General features: G+C 36.1%; 1 long non-coding RNA gene across 1 annotated transcript in view; it reads right to left on the bottom strand.

The window, feature by feature from the left end:
* LOC110742991 overlaps window positions 1-13,615 on the bottom strand; it is a 59,102-nt gene extending 45,487 nt beyond the window's left edge. Inside the window, exons 1-2 of the long non-coding RNA XR_002521349.2 lie at window positions 13,029-13,615; window positions 12,318-12,581 (exon numbers count right to left, since the gene is read on the bottom strand). This is a non-coding gene — a long non-coding RNA (uncharacterized LOC110742991). The remainder of the gene's footprint in view (window positions 1-12,317; window positions 12,582-13,028) is intronic.
* Window positions 13,616-14,207: the final 592 nt, after the last annotated feature.

Here is a 14,207-nt window from a genome sequence, read left to right as displayed (position 1 = left end):
AAAGTCGGTAGCATATTATAATTCCTTAAATGTGGTAATGCATCTCCTTCTTCCCTGCATTTTGTGTTCCACTCATATTGATTTGTTTTCAGTCTCCTGAACTTTCTCACCTTCTGGCCCTTATCCTTCTAGAAAGCTCTCCCCATCCCCTTCTGTATCCCACATGTCTAACCTCGATAATGTCTGATGATTCCTTATGGCTCACTCCAAATATCACCTGTTCAGTAGGCTTTCCAATAGCACTGAAGATATCTTAGTTGCCCTTATATTTGACTGTGTTACTTTTCTGTGCTGAATAACAACTAATCACAAACTTATATATTTAATACAAGTCACATTTTTTTATTTTACAATTTCTGCAAGTCGGAAATCTGAATGGCTTAACTGAGTTCTCTACTCATGGTCTCACAAGACTGAAATCAAAAGGTTGACCAGGACTGTGAGCTAATCTAAGGCTCATGTTTCTCTTTCAAGCTCACTGGCTGTTGGTAAAATTTAGTTCCTTGTGATTTTAGAACTCTGATCTTTCTTCCTTACTGGCTGTTTAGAGTGTCCTCGGCTGCTGCAAAGCACATGCCATTCCCTGTCTCATAGAGCTTTATAAAATACAGTTTTCATTTGCTTCTTTGAGGCAAGTAGGATAATGCCTCTGACTTCTTTTAAAGTCTTACCTGATTTAGTCAGGCGCACTCAAGATAATGTCTCTTATGATGGACTCCCTTATGATTCTGGGACTTAATTATATCCACAGTCTTTTCTTCTCTTCCATAATTATTATTTACTTCCGTAAATAATTACGGAGTGACATTCAATTATATTCACATATCTTACCCATGTTGATTTGTTTATTTAAGAGAGAGAGTCTCACTTTGTTTCCCAGGCTGAAGTGCAGTGGCTCAATCACAGCTTGCTGCAGACTTGACCTCCCAAACCCAAGTGATCCTTCCATCTTAGCCTCCCAAGTAGTAACTGGAACTATAGGTGTACATCACCACCTCTTCACACCTCTAGGGGCCTCACTATATTGCCAAGGCTAGTCTCAAACTTCTGGCCTCAAACAGTCCTCCCACCTTGGCCTCCCAAAGTGCTGGGAATACAGTTGTGAGCCACTGCACCCAGCCTCACCCACATTTAAAGCGAGGGAATTATGTAGGGTATGTACACTAGTGGTGGAGATCTTGGAAACCATATTGGAATTCTACTTACATAATGACTCTTTAGCACAGGAAATTGACCATGTTTACCACTTATTGCATTTCTTTACTTGCCTATTTGAACCTATCATTGTTCTTTTAAACACCTGCCCCCCACCTCCCACATCTATCACAGTGCTTGCCACGGAGTAAGGGCTCATTACATATTAGTATAATGAAATAATATACAAATCAACATGATATGGGGGTACAGTGAATTCATGTGTGTTCTGTAAAAGAAAATATCATGAGTATTTTCTCATATACATTGTTGTTCAGCTACATAATGTTTATAATGTACAAAATTATTTACAAAGCAACAGCTAAATTAACTTCCCACTAGCAAAGCAAAACACCTAGTGTCACAATTAAATATTTAGCAGTAGGTAATTAGAAAGAAAGAGTATGCATGGGAACGTTTCATTAAAGACAATTCATTTTTTCTGCATGAGTAGAAGATGTTTATTCAATGCAATTTCCCTTCACAAAAAACTTTGATTATGATAAAATAATGTCGAGAAATGTATTACTTGCAATACATTTCAATCTCATAATAGTTTCGGAAAAAGATCTTGTTTCTATTTGAATTCTCCATACTGCTAAGCATTGTTCTTGCAAAAAGTAGCCACTTAATAGTTTTTTTTTAAATTTTTTTTTATTGAAGGACATTTTTATTTTTATGTTCTTGGGAAGTAGTTTTTTATTTTCACTGTCTTTTTTTTTTTTTTTTTTTTGCTGTACTTGGAAATTGAAGTACTGAGTATCTCCATTTTGGTACAGTTTTATTGCTCTTATTTTATGGACACTAATGATATCAATTTGGTGCCTTTACTCTACACATTGTTGATATCCTCAGCAGCTTCTAGGCAGGCCCTCTTACAATTTTTCTTGTGATCAGAATTGGGAGAGTCACAGGGACACTGGGATATTATAATTTTTCATACTACTATGGTACTTCTCAACTTTGAAAACTTTGTGTTATACCCTTTTCCCTGCACTTGTGAAGTTACTGAGAAAACCCAAGCAGTTCAAGGACTTAATGATGACTGTATATTTTCTGCTTTAAAGTATTCACTCAGGCCTTTTTAGAACCTATGTTTGTACCTATGCACTATACATTTTAGTGAATAAGTGACATTATTTTAAAATATTTTCCAAATAGCTAACATCTAATTATTTTTACTATGCCTTGAAAACTGACACTCAAGTAATAATTTTGCTTTGTTGAAAAAGTTTGTGCTGCTTATACTGAGCTTTTTGTCTGATATGGTTTCTCTTGAATCAAACCATCCTATTTCTTAAATACTTGTGTACATTTCACACATTGGCAATCACTTTATGCAATTAGATTTTCTGAGTAAAATATTTTAAAAATTCAGGACTGAAGTGTTTCTATTAAGATTAGATGCTTATTATAATGTTCTTTTATGGAGTTATTTGTTTTGAGAATAGCAAGAAATCCATCAAACAAAGCTTACAGTGGTAGCAACCTCCAGGGTACCAGAAATAAAACATAGGGAGCATCAAATTGCTAATAATCTACTTTCTTAATTGCAATGTCTTCAGAGAACATTGTTGAACAAGAAGTGGGAAGTATGAAGAAACAAAATATAATTTTTTAAAATGCTGTCACTTATCATTGCTGCCTGCTGGTACTTTGTTAGATGAAGCATAGAAATCATAAATAACATTTATTTCTTAAATTGTAATGTAGAGGGAAAGAGAGAGAGTCACAAGCATAATATGGAAGAGAATAGAGAATAAATTGGATGCATTTATGCTGAAATATGCCAGGTGAATGACAGCAGTTGCAAGAATTGGTTCATTCAATAAGCACTGGCATTTTGATTCTTTCCTTTCCAAGTCATCACTGTGAATTTGGGCCTTGCAAAGCTAGTAATCCTTGTGAGAATGGAGCTGTGCGTAAAGAGAAAATGGATTTGGAAATGTTTCCCCTTGAGTTCCAGTGCCAGTGTGCCAGCTTTGCAGGTCCATGCTGTGAGATCATTGTCAATGAGCGCAGTTCCAGCCCTTGCCTGCGTGGATATTGCTATGATAGTGACTTCCTTCAGTGGCTGCAATTGTATTAGAGCAGACCAATGTAGAATCTAACATAGTAATGGGAGAGTTTAGGATTTAACCAGGATTATTTACTGACTTTAGCCTGGCTTGAACATCAAAGTCACTGTCAGTTATCTTCACTAAGTACCCCCAATTTCTGACAAATCCATTCATATTTTTGTGAGTGCAGCAAACGAGGAAATCTGATGAAATGTGACTTTTTCTTTCTTGTGTGAGAATTAGCCTTTGAAAATTTGTTTGAAATGTTAGAATTTTAAAAAATATTCACTTTTAGGCATGAGAAAGCATTGTTTACAATATTCAAAGTAATATTAGTTTAGCCTATTCTATACATATAGACCCCACACACTCACATTTCTTCCTATTGAAATTTATATTCCTAAGAAATATAAATTTATAGAGGAAAAAGAAGACAGGAAGAAAAGAAGGAAAGAGGAAAAAGTAAGATGGAAACATGGATTTTTCTGTGGAAGAATATGCCTAAAATGGGTAATTTTGTTTAGAAGCAGGAAAGTGAAATGACATTATACACAGAATGTGGCTGAGGCATGAAGAGGAGAAACAGAAATAAACAAAGGTCTAGAAGGGTGTTGCAAAAAAGTATCTTATTTGTTTTTATCTCACCTTCTTTAAAACATATTTCTACATGATCCCTCAGTATATGAGTAAATAGTTACAATTAAAACCTCATTTCAATAGAAAGTTATGTTATTGTCTTTTTATTTAGAAATAGTAGGATTTAACTCAAATTTTAAATTTGTTTCTTAAAACAAGTGCTCTGCAAATAAAAGCCAATATCAAGGCAACTGAATGTTGTAAATTGGGTGAAGCCATCCAGATACAAAACAACAGGTAGTGGTGGGGTCCTAGCAAACTGAAATATCTATATAGATACTAATATCATGTTAATTTTCTAACATTGTGCCAGCTAGGCAAAACAGTTCTGTGGACTATATGCCATCTGTTTGCTGCTCTTGCTATAAATCACCAAGCTATTATTTCTGTTCCAGACTTTGGCACTTCAAAGATTGTATTTTAAGATTTCTGAAATTCTCAAATTACCTTGAAATAAGTCAGTATTGTATCATTTCTGAGCTCAAACCCACAGGTATCTGGTGAGGAATGATACTTAAAAAAGATTCATGTCTTTTTAACTATCGCATGGCTGAGAGAGAAGTTAGAGATTTTTTGTTTTTGAAATACGTAGGCAGCCCTACTATAATGACTACATATAGGCAATTTAAATTTAAGTTGTTCACATTGATTAACAATGTATTATATTTAACTTTTAGAAGTTCTTTGTAAATATTTTAATGTATATTTTTCCAAGATAAGAAAATGCAATTTATAATATGTTACTTATAATGCAATACTGCCTATTAAAATTTTGATACCACAATATATTATGGGAAATGTAAAATTTGAATACCTAACATATTAATGTATTTCATCATATAATCATTCATAATATATTTTGGACCCGATCTAAGGATATTTAGGTATCAGGGAACCAAAATATTTACTAAAATTTATATCACACATGTAGAATGTTATCAGAATGAAACTAAGACACTAGATTCTTCATACTTTCTCTAAAATAAAATATATAGACTTTCTGAATTCTAGTTAATAGTGATACAGATAGGTGACAGGGAAATACTGGTTAGAAGAAGGTAGTTCCCTGGCAAAGGTCGCATCCTCAAGCCTGGATAACTGTGGCCATACATGAGAACAGGCATTCCTGTTTTTCCACCCAAAAAGTTGCCTTTTGCCTGCCGTGCTCCCTATCCTGTACCCATATAAATGCTGAACTCCAGACTCCAGAGTGAACCGGAAGATGAGGAGATAAGACAAGCAGACGAACGGACTATGCAGCAAAGAAAGAGAGAAGAGGAGGATCATCTGAATACAAAGAGGAGTTCAGGAGTGGTCAGAGAAGAGTTTGGCCACTGTACGGCCCAACTTCAGGGGAAGATTATCTTCCCACTCCATCCCCCACTTGCACTTCCCCATCCATCCTGCTGAGAGCCACCTCCACCACTCAAGACCTCTCATTCATCCTTCACGCCCATGTGTGACCCGAATCTTCCTGGATGCTGGGCAAGAGCTCGGGATACAGAAAGCTGTCACAATGACCCTCTGCCCTTGTGAAAAGACAGAGGGTCCATTGAGCTGGTTAACCCTTAAAGCCATCTGCGTACAGCAAGGCTAAGAGAACATTGTAACACTGGGGTTTCAGGCACCCATCCCTAGACACTACCACAGGTCCAGAGCCCAAAGCACTCGCCCTGGACTCTACACCTGCCTATCTGCGTGGTCTCCCTCCCGCAAGGGGTTTTAGCAGCTGCGCAACTGAACAGGCCAACCATACCCCTGTTGCATGTCCTGCCAGAGGGATCAGGGAACTCTACCATGTCAATAGTACTTATTACAGGACTATATATGAGAAAACACACGTATATATGTGTGTTTGTGTGTGTGTGAGTCTGTAAATCTTGAACACCATTATATGGTTGTTCACTATTTTGTTGCTACAGGTTTTTTTTGTTTGTTTTTTTTGTTTTGTTTTTTTGTTTGTTTGTTTTTTTGTTTTTTGAGATGGAGTCTCGCTCTGTCTCCCAGACTGGAGTGCAGTGGCATGATCTAGACTCACTGTAACCTCTGTCTCCCAGTTTCAAGCAATTCTCCTGCCTCAGCCTCCCGAGTAGCTGGGACTACAGGCATGGACCACAAGCCCGGCTAATTTTTTTTTATTTTTAGTAGAGATGGGGTTTCACTGTGTTGATCAGGCTGGTCTTGAACTCCTGACCTCAAATGATCCTCCCGCCTTGACCTCCCGAAGTGTTGGGATTACAGGTGTGAGCCAACATGCACGGCCTGCTGTTACAGTTTTAAAATACCTCTGTATATTCCACCAAAAAGTTTTGTCACATTTCAAACTTTCGTTCAGTACAACCAGTATATATGATGTCTGGTACATAGTTAAGTATAAAATGAATAATACATCCAGATTAATAGAAGGCCTATTTTAAGAAAATTTGGCCTCAAAATAGTAGCATGAAATATTTATAAACACAGACTAATACCATTGCAGTTGAAATAGGAAATGTTCCTTTGTCCCCCTTGCAGGATGTGTGACAGGGGGAGTGGCTTGCTTCTTCAGTGCCCCGTTCCTCTAGGAGAGTATATAGATGGGCAGGATGTGGGGCTCTGACTCTACATCCTGAGGATGTGGGGTGGATGTGTAGGGGTGGATGTGTAGGGGTGAATGTTTACAGCTCCTGAAGCCCCAGTGGGCGTGTGTTAAAGGGTGATCATTTAGTTTTGCTCTTTTAGTTTTGCCATCTCTAGGCAGCTTGTGATAACCAGCTCAATTAGACCCTCTGCCTTGTCACAAGGACAGAGGACTTTCTGTATACTAGGTTCTTGCCTTGGTGTACCAGAAGAATCAGATCACACCTGGGCTTGTAGAATGAGTGCAAGGTTTTATTGAGTGTAAGTAAATCTCAGACAATGGGAGCTAGAAGGGAGATGGTTTTCCAAGGGAAAACCTCAGACTGCTCAGCGGCCTGGGCTCTCCTCTGACTGCCCTGGCAGTACTCCATGTCCTTCTGGGACTCAATGGCCTGCCAGCATGCCGGTGCTTGTCGGGGCATTCCTCTTGATGTCCAGCCACCTGTGTGTTCCTCCGCTGATGGTACACCTCTCAATGTCCAGGTGTACTGTGTCTTCTTCCCCTGATGTGTTCCTCACTATATCCAGACACATGTGTCTCTGCCTGCTAGAGTCTCTGGGGTTTTTATAGGCACAGGATGGGGGTAGGGGGGGGGCAGGGTGGTCTTGGGAAATGAAACATTCTGGCATGAAGGCAGGAGTATCGGTCCTCACCTAGGTCCATGGGGGTAGAGCCGTAGCCAGGGACCATGCTCTCCTCTACCCAGCACTTCCCTTCCCCCTTCTGTATCATTTAAAAGGACCACACTCCTCCCATCCCAGCACTTCCACGTCACAGTGACTAGATTCTCTGTTAAAAACAACAACAACAATGGAGAGCAAGACTATGTGTGTAACATGTCTTTCCTATGAAATGGTTATTGGCTATCACATAGCCCCATAGTTAACAAATTACATGTGAGAAAAAACCCTCTACTTTTTGTTACTTTGTTTTAAATATTTAAATTGTTTCTATCTTCTTTGCAGTATCCAATTTCCCTTTGGTATCCTATTTAGTTCTCTAGGTTCTCTTCTGGCACTTAGTCCATTGAGTGATTTTTATTCCAGAACTAAGTATTAGAAACATGTTCCTTGTCTGTATTAATCTATGTTAGAAACACATTTATTGACAATAAAAGCATGCTTTTATCTTTTTAACAGTCTGTTTCCAGATACTTTGTTTGTTCAAAGTTACCTTTTGTTGTCTTTTGCCTTTAATGTAATTTATAATTTGTCTTCATAGAACATGTAACATCAATGCTGAAAGTTAATTTGACTCCTTGTTTGTTACTTGTCAGAATGCATCAGTATCCAAACTTAAATAATAACTATAAGTGTAATTTTAAATATTGTTATGATTGATGACACTCCACAATGTCTTAATTATATATTGTATAATATGTGGTTTTAATTTGTTAAAATACAAAATACCATGTGTAACACAGAAAGAAGCACAGACTGACATCATTTTATCACATTAATTCATTTACAAATACATATGTTTATTTATTAATAATTTGTAGTCAATGACAGGTTAAAAACTAGGTGCTAGATAAAAAAAAAGAAAGTACAACAGAAGTAAAATCCTGTCTAAGGAGCTGCCTATTCTTGTGTATTTCACTAGTCTCTTGTGGATGTCTATGACTACCCTGTTCTCCTTAGAGGCCCTAGTTATATATGCTGTACAAAACATGGCTGCAGAAATCTAGAAGCTAGATAAATTTCTCACAGTGCATTAAAAATTTTGTTGCCACTGAAGACCTAAGCATTTAATGAGAGTAATAGCAAGTACATTCACAGAGGCGTAATGGCGGTATAGATTTCATGGTAAATCTCAGGGATAATGAAGAACTTAGGGACTGACTGTAAGTAGTTATAAATTGGTGCCTGCTCCAACTGCAATTCATACTGTCACTACTTCCTTGAGGGGCTTCAGACACCATTCTTTTTCATCATTAATGGTAAAATGAAGAACAAATTTTGATCATTATTTTTAAAAGATTTTGATGAAACGTGAAAGCTCTTTTTAACTAAGACTTAAGTAAGTAGCTCATTATCAACTTCGAGATCACAATGCACTTTACATAGAACTTTAACAACTGAACAGTTAAGGTCTTGTTTATTAAACCTTAAACAACTTGGGAAGATTAAATGATACAAGAGTAACCTATTTATTATATATATTGAGTACTGCCAAAAACAAGAGAGAGCAAATAAAATTGCATATTTTCATTGTTGCTTTGCAAACTGTTACCAAATGTCCATTGCAATTGTTCTTATTTCAACTAATTGAAGTTTTTTATTTTTATTTTTATTTTTTTTATTAAGTTAAATAGAACTGAGTAAGATGGTTATTTAGAAAATACTATAGAGGACTATGTAATAGATTAAATATGATAATTCACACTTTATTTGGTTAAAAGCAAAATATATAAGTGATTATAGAATTTTAGACTAATTATCTTTACCTGTACTGAGGTTAAAGGAATGTTAAGAGTTTTCTCTTTTCTGTTGTTTCCAGTGGTTGATGGCTTTTCCAGCTTATGCAATCCAGGCTATGTTGGAACAAGATGTGAACAGGACATTGATAACTGCATCCTGAATGCCTTTGAGCACAATTCTACCTACAAAGATCTGCATCTCGTTAGTATCCACTGGTCTTTTATATACCTAAATGTGGACTAATATAATTTAACCCCTACCTACAAATAGAGTGAGCTTTTGCCTGTGTGTTACGTTAGTATATATATTACATATGCTTACTTCTCAAGATTAGAAAACAGAAACTCAGGCAATATATATGTATTTTTTTTTTAATGTAGTAAAACATGTTCTATTCTCCACTCTATACAGATTGGCTTAACTATTATATAACAAATAGTTCACTTATTGTATTCACAACTTGTGGCAATATTGAATTTGTATAAAATTTCAGAAATTATTCTGAAAGGCACTGTGTGAGTCTTACAGCCACCTATTTTTATCTGACTCATGGTATTACATTCACACATATATTTCATTATCATTATCTTAAATTTCACTCTGACCTCCATCTCATATAACATATTTCTAGTTTCCTTCACTCATCGGTTGGTGCTGTCCCTTCAGTACATATTCATTTGTCACTGCCTTTGTCACAAGCATGTTCCAGTCTGCCTTAAACGATCTGTGACACGGTTGGCAATTGATTTGGGATCCCCTCCGGCTCCTCATTTCTCAGAAAGCCTGACATAAAAAATATCTACTCAAGGTGGACTCACTCACTGACTGGCTTCAGAAAATAAACAGCATACAACACAATGCTGTTTGTGCTACAATACTAATCCAGGCTTATAGTTTATTACTTAACAACAGAACTGATATTTACAAGAGGACTATACTTGTTGAAGTTAGAAAACAAAGCTTTGAAAGCAAACCTTTGAAAAGTCAAAATATGGTTTCAGTCAACACATATTTTGACTATCAGTGCACTGACATTGTTTTTTTACAATCAAAGGAACACTTGTGGCAAACTGATTTTTCCCACAAGGACTGCAGATACCTAAAGGAATAACTGTAACTAACATTTAGGTATCCATGACCAGAAACAGAGTTGCTCCAGAGGTTGTCTAGCCACTTTTCAGGTATTTGTGGCTGTCTGGATGCTTGGTCTTGGTCCATGTCACATGCTTTATCTAAGGCAGTCATGTTAATCACATCCCATTCTTGCGGATTCCTTTAGAAATGGACATACGACACTACGTTGGTCTCTGAGGTCTAAGGCAGTCATGTTAATCACATCCCACTCTCGGGGATTCCTTTAGAAATGGACATGTGACACTATGCTGGTCTCTGAGGCAAGGGAGGCACTCTTTCTGAGGAAAGATTTCCTCACCTGCTCTTAGAATGTAAGTAAGAACTACACATGACCTCTCCTATACCTTCTAACATCTAGATTTATGTAGTTACTGTTACCATTTTGAGGTCCTAAAGCAAGATGGGGGGCGTAGTCAATTAGACTATCACTATTAACCATTTAAATAATAATATAATAAACTATTAGTCTATTATTAGTGAGTACCCTGAAAACAGAAGATCTTAGAGATAGAACAAATCTGGTCTGTGATCAACTGTTGAATTCTTGACTGAACTTCTCAGGTTGCCTGCCCAACCTCTGGACCTAACATATTTGATCCTTATGGCCTCTTATTTAATATTGCTTAAGTCAGAGTTCCTTTTACTTGCAGGTAAATTGTCTAATGTACACATCCATAATGTAATTAAGCTCTTTTTTTAGGCTGTGATTTTGGCAGTAACTTCAGCAATAATATGAGTTTATTACAGAAGAAAGAACCCCATACCTGTAATTATAAGAGTTCACTTCTAGACCTGACACTGCCACAAATATTCTGTGGGACACTAAGCCAGTCATTTGACAAGTCAAGGGGTACCACTGTAGATGCTGCCTTATACCAAATAACAGAACTTCCAAGTATATTATTGTCTCATTTATCTATTTTATGAATTGCCACTAAAAAGCTATTCCAACTAACTTTAGTATCAGCTTAAAATCTTGACTCCTATTTCCAGAAATTATGATAATAAGAATATGGGGTGGGGGGGGGGGAGAGAAGCAGAAAGAAACAGGTTGAAGAAGAGATAAAGTTCTCATCTTATTAACTGGTTTAAATATATTTTAACATAAGGAGACTATTGAAATTATCTAACTCCTAACTGTAAGTCATATATCAACTTCAAGAACAGAAATGTCATCGTACTGGTGATATCCTTCCAAGAAAAGGTGTTATGGAGACCACAGATTGCTTAAAATATTAAAGTTCAAAGCATTTCATAACTTTCAGATATTGTGTCTGGGGCCTAAAGACTACCCTCAGGTTTGATAATGTACAAGAAGAACTGAGAAAAACTGCTTTACTTCTTGCTAGGGCTTATTACAATAAAAGTTACAGATTAAAATTAGCAAAGGGAAAGACGCATAGGATAAAGTCTAAGAGAAAGCAGGTACAATATTCCAGGTGTTATTCTCCCATTGGAGTTACATGAAAGTACTTGAAATATTTTCACAGAAACAATGTAGGGCAACCTATATAAAGTGTAACCAACCAAGGAAGCTCACATAAGCCTTGTTGTCTATGGTTTTCCTTGTAGGTCAGTCATGAGGACATGAAGCACCTGCGTAACTGACCTTAGCTAATCAGTCTCCAGCTCCTGCAGGCACCAAGCTGATGCAGCATGGCCCAAAGCCCCAGGCATATAAAAAAAGGGCTGCCAGCATAAATCACATCTAATTAGCATAAATTATTTGGCACAGCTCGAGGTCTCAGGTATCAAAGACATTATTATCCGTCAGGATATTCCAAATTCAGAGGTTATCTCCCAGGAACCGGTAAAGGGCCGGTCCTTTCAATGTAATATATATAGGCTTGAGCCCTCAATTTTGAGTTAACACTTTCTTGCACAAATTTCTTGTTAAATATTACCTTTTTGTGTATGAATAAATAGTATATTATTGGAAAACAATGCATGCTATAATAATAAAACAAAAATAGTACAAAGATACTAAGTCATATAAAAAGAGCCAAAACTCATATTTTTAAGACAAAGCCTGGAATGGACATCATACATAATTTTTTGAGTTTCATATTTACTTGCTTTTAGTAACTCATTGGTAAAAGAAAAACCATAAAATGCTGAAGCATTTGAATTGGAAGATAAAATTAGAAGGGCACAGAGTTGGATTTTTCTGCAGAATATTTAATACTCTTAAAAAACAGGAAGATGATTTATTTAATCTATAAAACATTCGCATTTGCCTAAAGAGTCACTGACCTGATGGTTGTATGAGCCAGACCGTCCAGATCAACCCAGGCAATCCCACTGACATGTGGCTTGCATCTTCCTTGAACCTGGCACGTGTATAGCTTCAAATTAACATTTTTATATTTACAGCATTTTCTTTTGATTACATTGCAGCATCATGATGTTGAATTTAGATGAAAAGCAGAAAATAAGAAGACTTCAAATCCACAGTAGGAAATGATTTGTAACAATGAGCCAGTTTTCTTCTTTTCCTTTCTTTATGGTTCAGTAAATCTAAGAAAACAATAGGAGGAAAAAAATAATCTTCTGAATGTCTAGCATATAATATAATACAAATGTTAAGAATGTGTATAGTAAGACCTATTCCCTAGTGCAACTTTCTTAGGTATATTTGAAAATAACTATTTCTTTGTGGTTATTTAAATATGTATGATCAAATTAATCTAGTATTTCCCCCTCTCATTTTAGTTTTGTTTTCCTCTGTATCTTACATGAAAAATGAATGCTTAATTTTAATAACAGCAGAGGAAGCAAAAATAGTGTAGTAGAACTAATGTGGAAAGAACAACTCTGCAATATATAAATATACATACATATATATAAATATCACACACACACACATACATGTATACTATAGGTTTAACTTTCCCCACAAACATTCAGATGCAAAGACAAACTGAATTTATATGTGTTCTAAAAAAAAAATAAAACTACCTTTACCTTCATCCACCATATGGTTGAAAATCCGTGTCAGTTATTTGAGAGTTGCTCATTTCCTTCCCTTGGGATTCGAGTAAACCCTGGGGGTAGATCAATCCAGAATTAATGGGGAACAGCCATTGCTATACAGTTCATCTTGGATCCTACTAAAATGCCTATATGGTATCTCCATTCTCCTTTCAAAAATATGTTAATCTGTGAAATGGTTTCAATCCTTGCCTACCAAATGTGGCTCCCAGGACCTTCTCTATACCCTTGCCTTCAAGGGCATGATGCTTAGCTAATCGGTGGTCAGGTTCCAGTTGTGTCATCAGTATACCAAGTTGGAGCCACAAAAACGTCTAGGTTCTGTTCTCTCTCCAGAAATACAAACTCCCCATCAGTGCGGAATCAATCCAACTGTACTCTGTCCAAATACTAAAGCCTTCATTTCTTTCATACCCTCCTTCTCCATAAAGATTTGCTTAATCACATTTGTTGGAAATTAACATAGAAAATCTGACTCATATCAGAGCTTCAAAGTTCCAGAATTCTCAAAACACAAAGAGCCATCTATATATGCCTAGAGAAAGGAAAAATTCAATTTTTGTAGCAAAAAAAAAAAAAAAAAAAAAGAGAGAGAGAGAGAGAAAAGCACATTTAGTACTAATTAATTTATTAGATTAGACATTTTAATTTGTTTATCAGTTTCTTCCATAAAATGTAGCTGGACTCAGTTGTTCCAAAACAGGGAGTTGCTTTTGAAAAGACACATGCTTAAAATTCTGATTCAGTTGGTGGGTCCAGGCATCTAGATAATTTATAATGCCTTGTGATTTTGATATGTACTTCTATTTGAAAATCTTTGAACTAGTTATCTAGATAGCACTTTCTAGCTCTAAATTTCTGTGATATTCTGAGTAAAGCACAAAGATTTATATTTCATGTATACTGATAATTCACAATTTATTTATCTCCTTAAAAAAGAAATAATGGATGATCTGAAAAATCTGGAAAATGGTAAAACTGATTTATCCTCTCTGTTTTTAGCAGCATATTTCATGGCATCTTTCTTTCATAAGTACTATTTTCTTGTGGATTCCTCCATCTGTTTCAATGTTTTTGTCTTTAATACAAAAGGAATAAAATCTATTTTTTCTATTCCAATCCTTTTGTAAGGGAGATAATAATATATGGTTT

This window comes from Papio anubis, chromosome 6, assembly GCF_008728515.1.
Source record: "Papio anubis isolate 15944 chromosome 6, Panubis1.0, whole genome shotgun sequence".
NCBI lineage: Eukaryota > Metazoa > Chordata > Mammalia > Primates > Cercopithecidae > Papio > Papio anubis.
The sequence above is the reverse complement of the archived record's forward strand: the minus strand, read 5'-3'. Positions and strand labels throughout refer to the sequence as shown.